The 12,416-nt window shown below is 51.1% G+C and overlaps 1 protein-coding gene across 1 annotated transcript in view; it reads right to left on the bottom strand.

Moving 5' to 3' along the window:
- Positions 1-12,416, bottom strand: part of STK10 (serine/threonine kinase 10) — a 124,948-nt gene that overhangs the window by 54,461 nt on the left and 58,071 nt on the right. The window lies entirely within an intron of this gene.

The raw sequence follows: 12,416 nt of genomic DNA on the forward strand, positions 1-12,416 counted from the left end.
TTTAGTGGTGGAGGCAGCTGGCAATCCCATGAACACCAACTGTGTCTGTTCACAATTGTGTGACATGATGGGGAGACGGGGGTGCAGGACTCGAGAGACAAGGAAGGCGGGACCTGGAAGAAGTCCAGCTAAGGAAAAACCCAGAAAATTATTCGGCGTGGCCATCTCACATGCTTACGCGTCCTACAAAAAGCTAAATATTCTAGCAGTGCTGTAATGAGACGTTACATCCTACTGTTGATATATGTATGGTCTGGTATACAGATGTCATTCTGTTGTCACAGCACTACAGTGAAACACACAAATAAAAACTTAAATTCATAAAAAAAAATTTTTTTTTTCATTTCCAGGCAATTCATTCATTCAACAAATATCTATTATGTGCCAGGCACTGTTGTAGGCACAGAGAGGAAACAAAACCTTCACCCTCATTGGCCTGTTTTTCTAGTGGTAGAAACAGGCCCTCCACACCATGGGACTCCTGGTAATGGGAAGGGCCATGCAGGGATAAGGCAGAGACAGGGCTGGTGCGTGCAGTTTAGACAGGTCAAGGGCTAGGGGAACGTATTTCCAGGCATAGGAAACAAGCTGGCTGAAGGGCCCAGGATGGGCAGGGCAGCATGGCTGGAAGGGGTGGTCTTAGATAAGGGGAGAGACAGGCAGGGGCCAGGACAGTTACCAAGCCTCCAAGCCTCAGTGTCCCCGCAGTGACACGGGGTGAGACTGTAGAACTCACTCTGCAGGGCTGCAGTGAGGATGAAACGACACACCAAGGCACTCAGCTCCAAGCCCAGCTCGTGGTAAGTGCTCCATCATGATAGTGAGTATTCCATGGGGTACTTGAGCTGTACTCCCGAGAGTCTGAGGCAGGGACGAGGACGAGGCTGTACTGAGGCCTCCTCCTGGGAATGGTCAGGACTGCTGGCCTCTGAGCCTTAGTCAGTGCTAACTGGACAAGAGCTACTTGGTCAGCTGAGGGAAGTGCTCACGGGACAGGCTGGCTACTGGGGCTGGAGAGCTGCTGCCTTTCAGGGTGGGAGCAGCAGCAGCTACAGGGTGAGATGCAAAGCCCAGGAAACCCAGGTGAGGGGCCAGCTCTGCCCTGTTGGCCTGGACACGTCACCACCCTTCTGGACCCAGGGGTGAGGACGGGCACCCATGTGGGCCTGGCTCTCCATATAAACACCAACAATGGCTGACATGCCATCCCAGAACACCTCTGAGGAAGAGGGACTGCCTCTCAGACCCAGGGTGAGGCTTCCAGGAGAGACACTGGAGCTGGCTACTCCCATATCTCAGCACCCACTGGTCCCTTCCAAAGAAGGGAGTGGAAAAGCAGAAACCACCAACTTTCAAAATGACACACAGTTGGTCCCCAGGGTCCTCCCTAAAACAAGCGCCTGCCAGCTTCTTGGGTGGTTGCTACTTCCGCTTCTGGGGCCCAGGCTGTGGGGGGGGGTCATCACCTCCCCGAAGCCCAGGAACCTTGGGCTGTCCCTGGGCAGGGGGCAGGGGGGCCCCAGCTGTTTGCTCCCTGAATGGACTTTATAAGCCATGTCCCCCAACAGGTAGACGGCTGCTCTCAGACAGTTCAAAGATTTTCACGAGGCAGTCTCTGTGGTTGAAAACATTCCTCTCTCCCCTTCTCCTATTTTAAAACAAGAATCAGAGACAAAGCAGCAGACATGTGGGGACTCTATACACTATCACTTCCATAAGGAAAGAGGCCATTTCTGCTTTGTCCACACCTGTACCTGATGCTGCATCTGCCACATGAAACACTCAACAGGGCTATCAAATGAACAAGATAAATGAAAAAACAGGAAAAAAAAAAGACAAAACTGGGCCTTAAGACATATGTTTGCGGGCCTTCCCCCCCCAGTCCAGGGGTAAAGACTCCATGCTCCCTGCATGCTGCAGCCAAAAACAAACAATGGAAAAAGAAAACATGTTTGACAATAATTCTACCTCTGGAAATAAACCCCAAACCGGACTTCAAATACACATGGAAGCTTCTAAAGCATTATTCAAAAGAGGGAAAGACTGGAAGTGACCTGAGCTGCTGCTGAACCCTGACTGGCGGACAGTTCAGGAAACTGAGGCTCACTCAGACCGTGGGCAGAGGAGCCTGGTAGGCTGCAGTCCATGGGGTCACTAGAGTCGGACATGACTGAGCGACTTCCCTTTCACTTTTCACTGTCATGCACTGGAGAAGGAAATGGCAAGCCACTCCAGTGTTCTTGCCTGGAGAATCCCAGGGACAGGGAGCCTGGTGGGCTGCCGTCTGTGGGGTCGCACAGAGTTGGACACGACTGAAGCGACTTAGCAGCAGCAGCAGCAGCAGACCATGAAATCACACGCAGTTCGTAAAAACGATGAGCTTGCCTTTGTGCTAATTTGGAAGCTGGTCCATAACACGCTATTCCCTCCAGGGTGCTGACAGCCCAATGCACAGTGTGAAATGGACAGTGTGGACTCCAGTTATATCTTAAGAAGAACGGCACGTGCATACTGTGAACACACAGACGTCCGTAAGCACAGAAAACGGTCTGGGAGGCCATCAGACTTAGTCGTGACCACCTCCCCGGGAGTGGGACTTTGGTGGGGGCAGTGTACGCCATCAGACTTAGTCGTGACCACCTCCCCGGGAGTGGGACTTTGGTGGGGGCAGTGTACGCCATCAGACTTAGTCGTGACCACCTCCCCGGGAGTGGGACTTTGGTGGGGGCAGTGTACGCCATCAGACTTAGTCGTGACCACCTCCCCGGGAGTGGGACTTTGGTGGGGGCAGTGTACGCCATCAGACTTAGTCGTGACCACCTCCCCGGGAGTGGGACTTTGGTGGGGGCAGTGTACGCCATCAGACTTAGTCGTGACCACCTCCCCGGGAGTGGGACTTTGGTGGGGGCAGTGTACTGAGGTGGCCTTACGTTTTTTACTGTGTACACTTCATAGAGAGTGTGCATTGCTTTTATGGTTTGAAAAGCTGAAATACATGTGGTAAGTTGCGGGGGTTGTTTTTGTTTTTAAGTAAAACCCGGTGGGGGCCAGGATGTGGTGAAAGAACTTCACACTCTGCGGGGGGGTGTGAACCGGCGCATCCAGCGTGAAGGGCACTCTGGCCTCAGGAATCAACGCCGCCTGACACACCACACCCATGCAACAGTCCTGCTTCTGAGCAGCCCTCTAAACGGTGCGATTACAGACGGAGACCCACAGACACACACACAGGCATGCCCGTCGCCACACCACCCAGAGGGTCGTGCGAGAAACCTCACGAGACGCCCAAATAGCCAACTTCGGGGGATTCATAAGTTAATCATGGTTTGCACAAGCGATGGAATGAAAGAAAAACATGAAGTAACTATGTTTCTAAGGAACGTGTAAGGATATGAGGGGTTATCTGATATTATTCAATTTTTTTAAAAAGCTGACTGGAAAATATATATATATATTAATATAGGTATATATACCATGATCTCATTAAAAAAAAACAAAAACTACATGTTGATCTAATAAAAACTACTATTTACTGACAACTTATTGGGTGTGCTGCTGCTTCTGCTGCTAAGTCCCTTCAGTTGTGTCCGACTCTGTGACCCCATAGATGGCAGCCCACCAGGCTCCCCCGTCCCTGGGATTCTCCAGGCAAGAACACTGGAGTGGGTTGCCATTTCCTTCCCCAATGCATGAAAGGGAAAAGTGAAAGTGAAGTCGCTCAGTCGTGTGCGACTATTAGCAACCCCATGGACTGCAGCCCACCAGGCGCCTCCGCCCATGGGACTTTCCAGGCAAGAGCACTGGAGTGGGGTGCCACTGCCTTCTCCAACTGGGTGTGCAGCACTACCCAAAGAGGCTGACGTGTTATCATTTGCCTTCCTCTACATATCACCTTGCATCTCATCAGCATATATATTACTATATATTTATCATTTGTATCTCTGACCCTTCGGGACAGGGAAAATTATTATCCTTATTTTACAGATGAGGACAATGACGTTTAGAGAGATTAAGTAACTTGTGGATGGTCGCCCAACATGAAGGACAGATGTGCCTCTAAGTCTGTGTGCTTTACCACTCTCTGGTCCCACTTTTCTGAGCAGAGAAAAAAGACTGGAAGGAAGCTGACAGTGGTACATTCCGGCAAGATCAGAAGGGACTTTAATTTCCTTCTTTGTGGGTCTTATTCCTAATTGTCTATAGGGCTATATCTACCTATATAGTCATTCTTAAATATATTTACTTACTACCAAGGCAATGCTGATTATCAAAAATTCAGACATTTACACAATAAAAAGTGTCCATAATCCTGGCAGTGATAAACACTTATGAAATTGTTGCATCTAGCTCTAGACTTATTGATATAAATAAAAATCACATATGTAAATAAAATCGTAAAAAATTGTGTGTGTGTGTGTGTGTACACACACACACACACACACACACACACATGCTGCTGTATAGTCGCTTCAGTCCTGTCTGACTCTTTGCAATCCTATGGACTGTAGCCCACCAGGCTCCTCTGTTCACGGAATTCTCCAGGCAAGAGTACTAGAGTGGGTTGCCATGCTCTCCTCCAGAGGATCTTCCCAACTCAGGGATCGGACCTGGGTCTCCTGCATCGCAGGCAGACTCTTCACCACTGAGCTACCAGGGAAGCTACCAGGGAAAAGGAAATGGCAACCCACTCCAGTATTCTTGCCTGGAGAATCCCATGGACAGAGAAGCCTGGTGGGCTGCAGTCTTGGGGTCGCGAAGAGTCGGACACAACTGAGCGAGTAAGCACATATATATACATATATATAAAATTTTCAGGTATTTGCTGCTTTTAAAAGAACGAAATTGGATTAAACATACTATTTTGCAACTTGTTTTTTTCCCTTTCACGGTATGTACATACATCTTAACAAAAGATTATCATTTTATACAACTTCATTTTCAATAACTGAAAAAGATTCTACTGTATGACATACCATAACTTATTCAAATAATCCTCTACCAGAGTAAATTGGATCACTTCTGATTTCTTGCTGTTACTAATACTGCTGCAGTGAATACCATTGTACATATCTTTCCATACATGTGTAAATTGCACACACAACTTTTATAATCAGAAAACTACATAACAGTATACATGCATTACATATCACGCTCTGTGCACACAGGGAGGCAGTGAACAGCATGAAGTTATACAGGAGACTCTCTCATCTGTCCCCTTAACTGCAGGCGACCACAAGAATCCAATATAAGAGCAGCCTTTTCCCAGACAACGCCAGGCCAGCTAGAGCCAGCCGCTGCCCAGCAGTCCTCCTCTCCTGGACCCTCCACCCCATGCCCAGGGGGTCCACAGTCCAGCTAGGTCAGGGCTTACCTGAGAGCTTTCCCGGTAGGCCTCAACCCAGGGTGGTGCCACCTGCCCCAGGAAGCATTTGGAAATAAATGGGCAGTCAGGCTGCCACAACAAAGAACTGCTGCCGTTTAGTGAGCAAGAGCCAGGGATGCTGCCCTTCCTTACGTGGCAAAAACTGTCCCATCGAAAACGCTGGCAGTGACCCTGCGGGCAAACACTAGCCACAGGCCTCACGGTGCAGACAGAACAGTGAAGCCTCACCGAGGGTTTAGGACCTGCTGAAACTGGGGTAGGGATGGGAGAATCAAAGGCTTCCACCACGCAGCCCTGGGAGCCCAGGGGCCTCCTTCCTCTGGATCAGGGCAGCCAGAGGCATGCCTGGGCTCAAAAGAAGGAGGCGTCTACCAATAACCCGTAATCTCTCTCATAATAACTACCAGGACATCTGTCTTCCTAGGAATATCATGGAAACAGTACCAAGCAGGGAAGTGAGAAGAGTCTACGGTGATTTGAGACAAACTATTTCTTGTTTCTGAGCCTCATTTTCTTCATCTAGTAAATGGGTCATATCTTTTAAACTAATTAATTTTTGGCTGCATTGGATCTTCGCTGCTATGCACGGGTTGCAATCAGCGGCTACTCTTGGTTGCAACGCCCAGGCTTCTCTTGTTACAGAGCACAGGCTCTAGGCACGAGGCTTCAGGAGTTGCAACACGCGGGCTCAGTCGTGACTCACAGGCTTACTTGTCCCTTGGCACGTGGAATCTTCCCAGACCAGGGATCGAACCCGTGCCCCGTGTCTCATCCACAGTACCACCAGGAAAAGTCCAAGGGGTCATATTATACAACCAGCTGTGAGACCGAAAGAACTGCTCTATTTTTCTATTTCCATTTTTGTTTTGTTTTTCAGGCAACCAGATACAGGGGACCCCTAATAAGGGCTTTGTTTTCCCATTTAGTCCCCTCTGTCTTCGGCCTCCCACTCCCACTGCCTTCATCCTCTCTTCTCTCCCATAACTCTTCATTTTTCTAGTCGTTTCCCTTTCTCAAGTCAATTGCAAATTCAGTCCTTTGTTTTCCATCCACTTCCACCTCACTCACTCCCTTTTCTGGGTCGCTATTACTCCAACAGGCTGTGTCAGTCTAGAGTAGACAGCAGTTGTTTTTTTAGCAACTCCAAATCTTTTCTCCTTCTGGAAAACCATGTCCCCCACCCACAACCACACTGTTCTATGGTGGCAAGGGGGACTGTCATATTGATACATACGCCGGCCCAATTCTCACAGAGTGACTACAAGCCCGGCCAGTCAGAGAAGCCTGCTTGCTAGGCCTCCCAGTTGGACCGGGAATCTGCATCTGAGCCACGCTGGGCCCATCAGAACTCTTCACTGGGATTATTGACTCTGAGATGTGAAATGCTGTGGCTCAGCTCACTCTGCAGGAGGTGGTACTGGGAAAAGTGAACACTTAGCCAGAAGCTGCAGAGAAGGCAATGGCACCCCACTCCAGTACTCTTGCCTGGAAAATCCCATGGACGGAGGAGCCTGGTAGGCTGCAGTCCATGGGGTCGCTAAGAGTCGGACACAACTGAGCGACTTCACTTTCACTTTTCACTTTCATGCATCGGAGAAGGAAACGGCAACCCACTCCAGTGCTCTTGCCTGGAGAATCCCAGGGATGGGGGAGCCTGATGGGCTGCCGTCTATGGGGTCCCACAGAGTCGGACACGACTGAAGCGACTTAGCAGCAGCAGCAGCAGCCAGAAGCTGTGGGTGAGGGCTTACACTGAGAGCCTAACCAACATGCACAGAAAGGCAGAAACCAGGGACATTCAGGGCAGCAATGTTTTCCAGGGTCCAACCACACATCTCCAGCTGCAAATATACAACTCGTATCTGTCCCAGCAAGGTTCCGTATACCCTATACACACATTATCCTGTCTGCCTTAAGTCACATGAGACCAGCTTCTATCATCTGCCACCAGGAGAGTCTAAGGAGGGTAGTGGTTAAGCACTTGGGCTCTGAAGCCAGTTGCTCCTCGGACTAGCTTTGCGACCTTGGGTAAGTTAATTAACCTCTCTAGGTGCCAAATCCTTCCTCTGTAGAATGTTAGCAGTCATCTGTGAGGATTCAGTGAGTTACATATTAAACACTGGCTCAGTGCCTGGTCGCCATCATAAAAGAACCAGGACTCCAGCCTGCTGGCAGCAGCAAAAAGGGATATTGGGGTTAGGGTCCAGGTGGGGGTGAGAGGCAGGTGACTGGTCCCTGCCAGGCCCACCTGCTAGGGCTCCTGAATACCAGGGCGCTTTGGGGAACTAGGGATCCTGCAGTGTCATAGGCTGCTACAGGAACGGCAGTGGTAGTTTCTACTACTTACTGAGCACCCACTATGTGTCGGGCTCTGTGTCGGGCACTCTGGTTTTTAGGGCAGTTCAGACCTCATCTTGGAACTTGAAAGATCCAAAAAGTTGTGAAATTCCGCTCCCATCTTCAGAGAAGCACCTCTGGGGAGAGGAACACGATTCTCTGGAGAATGAGGACCATTCCTCCTCACGACAACACTGAGTCATTCCTCAGCCCAGGAAAAAACTCAACGTATGATAGGCCTCTCTGATGGGCTGGGCACCTATAGATGCTTTGCATGTGGTGTCTCATTAAATCACCATACCAACTCATGAGGTAAGAACTATCAGCCCAGTCTGTCTGAGGACACTGTGGTTCAAAAGGGCTAGCTGACTCATCCAAGGTCAAGGACAGATCCAGGACGAAAACACAGATCTTTGGACCTCAGAGTCCTTACCCTACTTCATATCTGAACTGTCTCAGACAGCAGACACTCTTCCTTTCTCTCTCTGCACAAACGGATCCCCACCAGCCAGGGAAAACTTCTTCACACCCACCCAGAGCTGGAATGCCTGCTCTGCTTGGCGACTATCCAGTGAATCTCAGAGGAAGTTTGAAATCCTAGACAGAAGTAAACACTTAACAGGAGGAAGAAACCAAACGCCTAGCAGCGAGAGGAACATTACCCTCAGCTTCCCTGTGATGGTTACTTTGTGCTTTAGCTCACAGGTCACAACTCTGCAGGGAGAGTCTGCTGTTACACCCATTGCACAGATGAGAAGACTGAGGCCTGAATGGTTAAATGTGTTTACTCAGCTCAGAAGTGGCAGAACCAGGATCTGAACCAGGCTTGTCTGTGTCTAGGGCCCACACTTTGCTCAGTTCACTGTGCTCCTTTCCATTTATTCCCGTTCCACTGAGAAGCACAAACAGTGTCTCCAGTGAGGCCACATCCTTGCCTGGGAGGCAGAGCTGCTGAGCAATTCTCTAACACAGCCCTGGGTTGCATAAGGCCATGCAGGGGAGTGGGGGTGCCTCCAGGGGCCCAAGAAGAGGCAGACAGACTGCCACCCCACCTCCCAAGCTTCCTCCACTGCTTGCCAGGCTGCAGATTTCCGGCCCCAGGGGGAAGGATGATTTTCCAAAACAGAACATTAGGTCTCAGCAGGCGTCCACACCACAGCTCCCAGGGCCCAGTGGTAACTGTGTAAATACTCGCACACTCAACTCCCCCTGAACGGTTCTTCCTCCTTAGTTGGCTTCCTGGTTTTCTCAGCGGCCTCTGCCAAGTCACTGGGAAAGCTGACGCCCCCATCTGCTTACGTCCCATCTCTGCTGGGTTCCAGGTGGGATTCTGGAGTCTGCTCGGGAAGTCAGTGCCCCCACCCCCCAGACTGCGGGGCCGTGGTGGGGGAAACAGCATGGGAAATGAGGCCCCACCGGGCACATCCTTGCCTGCTGTCTCCACCCTGAGCTTCCCCGCTGACCCCTCAGGCTGCTGCAGACCCAGGCTCTGTGTGTCCTGCCTTCTCTGTTTGACACGTTCTTGAAGGCTGAGCCGAAGGTTTGCCTTGAAATTCCCCAAGGCACATGAGACTCTCCCGTCCCAAGACTCTGCCTGACCTGGCCCTTCCTGCCTTCCCTCCACCTTTGACAGAGCCGGTCCACTAGCAGCCGGAGCCAGAGGGACGCGAGTCCAAACTCCGCTGCTTCTCGCCTCCGTGGACCGACCCTGAGCATCTCACGCTAGCATGGGCTTCGGTGCCACACCATGATGGGTACAGTTCCCTCCCCTCTCCCAAGTGTCCCCTGGAGTGCTGAGTAAATGAGATCACATCTAGAAAGCACTCTGTCTAATGGCTGGTGTCTAGATGATGCTTCAGAGACCCAACACATATGTGTTATTATTTTTACCATCACTCCCCACAAAATATACTACCGGGCCTCCTTACTCGGCGCCTCTGCCCACAAGGCTGGACCTCTCTGCCCAAGCTGGTTTACCTGGCAAGTACCTACCTGCCTTTTCACAACCCAGCTCAAACTATCCTCTCACCAAGTCTCTAGAATCATAAACACCCAACCCTCAGGCCCAGGTAGGGGAACAGGCCACCCCTCCCTGCACACCCGCACCCCAGCACCGGCTCCTTCCCCGGTCCCGATGCTCCCGTGTCTCCCCACTGGCCTGGGAAGCCTGCAGGAGGAGGACGGGGGTCTCTGTCCTGCCGTCCCCAGAGCCCAGCACAGGACAGGGCTTGGCACACACCAGACACGACAAAACAGCAGGAATTACAGCTGGCTTTTCTGGAGAGCTTACTCTATCTTCTTATAACCAGTATCACAAAGCTCTGGATGAGCCTTCACTGTCACTTCAGTTATACAGATGAGGAAGTCCACAGGCAGCAGGTGAGGTGACATGCATATCCAAGGTCAAAGAGCTGGGCGCAGACTTGGATCTGAACCCAGGTCTCCCTGGCCTTCCCTGGTGGCTCAGACAGTGAAGAACACGCCTGCAATGCAGGAGAACTGGGATGGATCCCTGGGTCGGGAAGACCCCCTGGAGGAGGACATGGCCACCCACTCCAGTATTCTGGCCTGGAGAATCCCATGGACAGAGGAGCCTAGTGGGCTACAGTCCATGGTCGCAAAGAGTCAGACACGACAGCGACTAAGCACACACACACTCTCAGGCTCCAGGGTGCAAGCTCTTAGCCTCTCCAGCTAAGAGGATGAAACAGGAGGAAGGACAGCCATAGCACATGGGGGCTGGGCCTCAGGGTCCCAAGGAGCTGTGTCTTCAGGAACAGAACCGAGTGTGGCCTCGCTCATGCCTGGTTATGAGAAGCCCTCTCACACAGCTCACTTCAAGAGAGCACCAACCCTACCCTCTTGGGGACACAGAACTTCTAACAAGCTCCCAGGTAATGTTGATGCTACCACAGACCAGGCTTTGGTTCCTGAGGGTTCAGAGCTGAGGTTCTCAAAGTGTGGTCCCTCGGATCGGCAGCATCAGCTGGGAGCTTATGAGAAACGCAGGTTCTTTGGCCCCCTCCACAGACAGAAACCCCAAGAGATGTACCCAGCAAGCTGAGACTCAGAAGCCCACCAGGTGACCAAGAAGCACTAAATCTGAGAACCCACTGGTCTCGCATGGCTCGTGTAAGACCTCCAGCTCTCGGCTCCCAGTGGCCTGGGCTCGGCCGCCTCTGTGCTCAGCAGGTCTTCGGCAGGCCCTCCCGTCTCTGAGCTTCGGAGCCTCAAAGCGGGGATGAGGAGCCGTGCCGTTCTGTGCCAATCCTGGTTATCGCTGCGGCTCTATCACAGGGCTCGCTGGTGCTGCAGGTTCTTATGGACATAACTAAAATGTTCCTTAAAGAGACGAAGGTAGGGACTTCCCTGAGGGTACAGTGGTTAAGAATCTGCCTTCCAATGCAGGGAACATGAGTTCAACCCCTACTCAGGGAACTAAGATTTCACATAACCCGGGGCAACCAAGCCCAAGCACTCCAACTACCGAGCCTGCCCGCCCTGTGGCCTGTGCAACTCAACCAGAGGAGCCCGCACACCGCAACGAACACCCTGTGAGCCACAGCCAAGGCCCAGCACAGCCAGAAACAAAGAAGGACACGGAGGGAGCTGCTAGAGAAACCGCACGCAATGACGCTTCTGAGTGAAAAGCTCAGGGCTCAGGAAGAGGAGCGGCTGCAGGTGAATGAACTATTTACTCTCAGAGGAGGATGTCAGTAGAAAGTAGGGGCGAATGTAGTTAAACGATTAACAAGAGATTGCCATCTCTCTACTGTTAATATCACCCCCTAAATCCTCTCTATCCGCACATCCTTCTACAGACAAGGCAGGCAGAGGTAACTCAGAGCCAAGGTCTGGAGGGTGAGACTGCACGCACTTTCTGACTTTCCCTTTAAACCTTCCTGCACTGTGCGCATTTTCTATAACACACACACAGAGCTTTTTCATCAAACAATGAAAATCACTGCTTCAAAAAATAGCATTATAGGCATTTATACAACAATGAAGGAATAGATGCGGGAGGAGTTAAAAGCTATTGTCTCAGCGGTGGGGACAGGGAAAGGAGGTAGTAAAAGCAGAGGACACAGACGTGTGTTATTTTGGTTTAAAAACGTATTAAAAATACAAAGAAGTTATGACACATGCTACCACATGGATGGACCTTGAGGACATTGTGCTAAGAGAAATAAGCCAGTTACGAGAACACAAATGATTGCACTTGTAGAGAGACCTGGAGGAGAACGGTGGCTGGCGGGAGCCGGGTCAGAGAACGGGGAGGGACGCTGCTTAATGGGCACAGTTCGGGCAGATGACGAAGTCCCAGAGACGGGTGACGGTGGCGGCTGCACAGCGGTGTGGATGCATTTTGTGCCCCTGAACTAGACACTGACAAATAGCTAAAATGATAAATTTTATGTTATGAGGATTTTGTGTGTGTGCTCAGTTGCTCAGTGGAGTCCAACTCTTTGTGACCCCATGGATTGCAGCCTGCCAGGCTCCTCTGTCCATGGGGTTTTCCAGGCAAGAATACGGGAGTGGGTTTGCCATTTCCTCCTCCAGGGGATTTTCCTAACCCAGGGGTTGAGCCCACATCTCCTGCATTGGCAGGTGGATTCTTTACCACTGTGTCATCTGGTAACCCTATGTATATTTCACCGCAGTTGGAAAAAAAACGAAGAGAGGGGATCCATAATGA

Source organism: Bos javanicus, chromosome 20 (assembly GCF_032452875.1).
Source record: "Bos javanicus breed banteng chromosome 20, ARS-OSU_banteng_1.0, whole genome shotgun sequence".
Taxonomy (NCBI): Eukaryota; Metazoa; Chordata; class Mammalia; order Artiodactyla; family Bovidae; genus Bos; species Bos javanicus.